Here is a 4,962-nt window from a genome sequence, read left to right as displayed (position 1 = left end):
GACTTCAAAGAACTCACTGTCCTGGGTCACAGAGCTAAAGGAGGCAGGGGCCTGCCCTCTGGGAGCTCACCATCTAGTGCGTTCACACACTGGCTCTCATTTGTCCCCCCATCAGCCCTGGGACAGGAAATAGTATTCCTATGCCAAAGATGACAGAGCCAGAGCTCAGAGGCTGAGAGAGCTTGTAAGCAGTGGAGTTGGCCTCAGCATCAGAGCTGAGACATAAGAGAAGCCCAACATAAACAGAGAGAGCACTTGTGAAGATAGCAGTTCTGTCCAAAGAAGTCTATAAATTCGGCACAATGGCAGTCAGATTGCAACAGGATTTGTATGTGTGTGTGTGTGTGAAATTTAACAAACCAATTCTAAAACCAATCTGGGAGAATAACTGTGTGGGAATAGTCAAGAAATATTTGAAAAAGAAGTACAATGAGGGAGGACTTGCTCCATCAGATAACGAAACATCACCAATCTGTGCTAATTGAAATGGTGGTGTGCTGGCATGGGACAAGACATATACATCGATGTCACAAGACAGAGAGTTTTAAAGGGTTCTTATAAAGAGGAGCTCAGTATAGGATAAAGTAGCATTTAAAAGCAGTAGGGAAAGACTGAACTTATCAATAAATATTGTAGAGACAATTGGCTATTCATGTGAAAAAAAACAAACCATAAATCTGATTCATGCTTTACACCATTCACTAAATAAATTCTAGATGGATTAGAGAGCTAAGTGTAAAACAGCAAAGCTATAAAACTATTAAAAGAAAATATAGGAGAATTTGTTTATAACCCTGGGGTAGGAAAGGCTTTCTTTAGCAAGACATAAAACACAAAAACCATAAAGAGAAAGATTGCTAAATTGGATTATGTCCAAATCTAAAACTGCTGCATGACAAAAAAACAAAACAAAACACCATAAATAATGTTAAAAGACAAGTGATAGATTGAAAGAATGTATTTGCAACATACACAATTGAAAAGGATTAATATTCAGGATTATATAATGAATTTCTACAAATAATAAGTAAAAGACAAACCACCCAAAAGAAAAAACGAGTGACAGTTCAGAACAGTTTACCCTATCACAGCGGTTCTCAACCTGTGGGTCACGACCCCTTTGGGGGTCGAACGACCCTTTCACAGGGGTCGCCTAAGACCATCAGAAAACACATATATAATTACATATTGTTTTGTGATTAATCAGTATGCTTTAATTATGTTCAATTTGTAACAATGAAAATATATCCTGCATATCAGATATTTACATTACGATTCATAACAGTAGCAAAATTACAGTTATGAAGTAGCAATGAAAATAATTTTATGGTTGGGGGTCACCACAACATGAGGAACTGTATTAAAGGGTCGCGGCATTAGGAAGGTTGAGAACCACTGCCCTAGAGCAGTGGTCAGCAAACTGCGGCTCGAGAGCCACATGCCGCTCTTTGGCCCCTTGAGTATGGCTCTTCCACAAAATACCACGTGTGGGCGCGCATGTACAGTGTGATTGAAACTTTGTGGCCCATGCGCAGAAGTCGGTATTTTGTGGAAGAGCCACACTCAAGGGGCCAAAGATCTGCAGTTTGCCGACCACTGCCCTAGAGGAACTACAGATGGCCAATAAATGAATGACAACAGGCTCGGTCTCACTCGTCAGCAAAGAAATGCAAGTCAGACAACACTAAGGGCACCAATACCGTTTTCACTGTTGGTAAGTATGGAATTCGTCATGGGGCTCGTAGAGCGTGACCTGGCAGTGCCAGAACATGTAAAATGCCCAAACCCTTCCCAGCAGTTCCACAGCTCTGTCTGGAGAAGGGCCCCAAGTGCACAGAGAGGCCTGGTCCCAGGAGCCGTGGTGGAAGTGGCAGAAATCTGAACAATTAGAAACAACCCAAATGCTCATTGATAGAGAAAGGGTTAAATATATTTTTAAATATCCAAATTAGTAATGGGTTTCTGAGGTCCAAACAAATGAGGGAGACCTTTGCATCCTGAAGTGAAAAGGTCTTGTTATGAGAGAGAAGCAAGTCACAGAACAATCTGGCTCTATTTACATAAACACGGGTGCAAGCTTTGAAACTATTGCATGAGGAAGAATATTCTGGAAGGGTACGTACTAAACTGACCATCCCTGGGGAGAGGAGTGGGATTGTGTAGGAGTCAAGGAGATCTTTATCTGAACTACTTATTTTTTTTGCAGTGAGTGTTATACATGTAGATATGCATTACTTATAATGATAAGAAATAAAGCAATAAATTTAAAATAACTAGAAAAACCAGCTCTAACTCAATGCTCAGCAGTTTATGCCCTTAGTTTTCAAGTCCTGCACCTGATGGTGCCTTGGATCTGTTGCTTAGATCCCATACCTGTAGCTTGTTTTTTTGTTTGTTTTTTGCTATTCCTCACCCAAGGATCTTTTTCCATTGATTTTTATACAGAGTGGAAGGGAGGGGGAGAGACAGAGAGAAACATGGATGTGAGAGAGACACACCAGGGATTGAGCCTGCAACCGAAGTACATGCCCTTGACCTGAATTGAACCCATGACCCTTCAGTCCAGGGGGCTGATGTGCTATCCACTGAGCCAAACTGGCTAGGGGCCATACCTGTTTTTTGACTGCACACGCACCCCACTCAAATCCTAGCCTGGCTTCTTGACTTGGGTTCTTGTACCCTTTGTCTATCATAGGTTAGGAACAAAGGGGAATTTTTAATGGCTTTGGTCCCAGAAGAACACATGGTCCAGGAAAATTAGAACTTCAGAAAAGATGTGATTGGGAAAATTGAGGAAGATTTCCTAGAGAGGGTTGCATTAGAGCTGAGGCTTGAAAGATGGATCATTTTTATTCTAAACCCTCTCCAACCCCCAATTATGTCGAAAACTACATAACACCCTTATAGAGATGTTGAATAACACAGAGGAAAAAAAAAATCACCCATAATCCCATCAACCTACGCCAATGACTTTTGTGAATTCCCTTTAAGGCTTTGTCCACAAGGACATTTAAGTATTGCTGTGGACTGAATTGTGTTCCACCAAAATTCATGTTGAAGCCCAAACCTGAATGGGATGGTATCTGGAGAATGGGGCCTTTGGGAGATAATTGGGTGTAGATAAAGTCATGAGGGTGGGGTGCTCTTGGTGGGATTAGTGCCCTTATAAGAAGAGGAAGAGACACCAGAGCTTCCACTCATTTCTGGGTCCACACACCTCAGAAAGGCCTTGTGAGAACATAGTGGGGAGTTGGCTGTCTGCAATCCAAGGAGAGACACAGGAACAGACCCTGTTGGCACTTTCATCTTAGACTTTCAGTCTCCAGAATTGTGAGAAATATTTTGTTGTTTCAGCTACCTAGTCTATGGTATTTTGTTATGGTAGCCTGAGCAGAGTAAGACAAGTATGCAGTCCAACTAATGCATTTAATCATATGACTTGATTTTCAATATAACATTATATCACAGCCCCTTTTTACATCAAAAAGTGAAATTTATAATGATCATTTTTAATGGCTATGCAATATGCCATCCAGTGAGTATATTATGATTTAATTACCCATTCCCCTATTGTTGGATTTTTTTGGTTGTGTCTTATTTCTAAAGCTGTAATGAACATCTTTGAACATGTAGTGCGTTTTTCCTCCGGTTTTTAGTTATTTCCTTGGAACAAATAAATTCTCTGAAGTGGAAATACTGGGTCAAAATTTATGAACACTTTTATGGCCCTTGAAATACGTTGCCAAATTGCTTTTAAAAGTATAGTTCCAGAATACACTGAAGGCTTTGTTAGGCAAATATGAGAGGGATAGGAATGGGATGGGGGGTCCCAATTCCAGGAAACAGCATGTGTTAAAGTGCATTGACCAGGACAGACTTCTGTGATTTATCCCTGGAATGCCATCACATGGCCAAGATGTAGAATTCTATGGCAGATTCTGTTGGCAAACTCAGTAGCTATCCTTTTTTTTTTTTAGTTTAAATGCATTTATTTTTAGACAACCTACATGACATTTTTTTTCTTAAAAAACAATGCCTCTGCTTCAAATAAATCAAAGTCAAAATAAATGAAGAGCTCAAGATAACATCAGTCCCTTTTGTCCTAGTACTGGTGTGTGGATGAAAAGCAGCAGCCAGTTATGATAACAGATGATAGATCCAAATTGCCAAATTTTAAAACATTTTTCCATTTCTAAACCATCCTTAAAGAGAACAATATATGGGGTCACACCATCCTCATGAAGTCCAGCAGAGCAACCATGCCATCTGGATTCATGTTTTCACCAATACAGACTGGCAGTTTTTAAAATTAGCAAGGATGTGCTTGATTTGTTCTGCAGCCCCTGTCATAAAAGGTTTTACTCTTTCTTGTCTCTGTTTTTCAAGTTTCCCTTTGATTGATTTCATGTCATCTTTGATGTACTTCTTACAGGCTTTTTTTTGTGTGTGTGAAGCTGGTTTCCTGCAAGTGACAATATCAACACCAGAGATGACTGTGCTTTCGGTACCCTCACCTTCCACCTTCAGCGGAGGCCTTTCTACCAATAAGTCATTGATGTTACCCTCTGTCCTACTGATCATCATACCCTCTACCTCCAAGCACAGACAGCCTAACTGGCATCTCCCAGATATTGTAGATATCTGAGAACATCTTATTATGGCTTGTAATGTGCCAGTAGATGATCATGATGGTGGCTAGAAGGAGAGGGCAGTGGTGCTGGCCTAGTAGGAGCCCAAAGCTCAGAGATAATAAGGTGCAGCTGGAGCAGTGCTGGGGGGAGGGGGAGCAGGCAGAAAAGTCAGTAGCCACTCTTTTTTTAAAAATTGATATTTAGAGACAGAGGAATGGAGAGGGAGAGAGAAAAAACATTAATATGAGAGCAAACATCCATTGGCAGCCTCTTGCACGCCTCGCTGGTTGCGGGCATGTGCCTTGATGTGGAATCGAACTGGCAACTCTGG

The 4,962-nt window shown here is 41.0% G+C and overlaps 1 pseudogene; it reads right to left on the bottom strand.

The window, feature by feature from the left end:
• Window positions 1-4,076: 4,076 nt before the first annotated feature.
• Window positions 4,077-4,687, bottom strand: LOC102244767 (annotated as a pseudogene).
• Window positions 4,688-4,962: the final 275 nt, after the last annotated feature.

This window comes from Myotis brandtii, unplaced genomic scaffold (assembly GCF_000412655.1).
Source record: "Myotis brandtii unplaced genomic scaffold, ASM41265v1 scaffold118, whole genome shotgun sequence".
NCBI lineage: Eukaryota > Metazoa > Chordata > Mammalia > Chiroptera > Vespertilionidae > Myotis > Myotis brandtii.
Note: the sequence above shows the minus strand (reverse complement) of the source record. Positions and strands in the feature narration are given on the sequence as shown.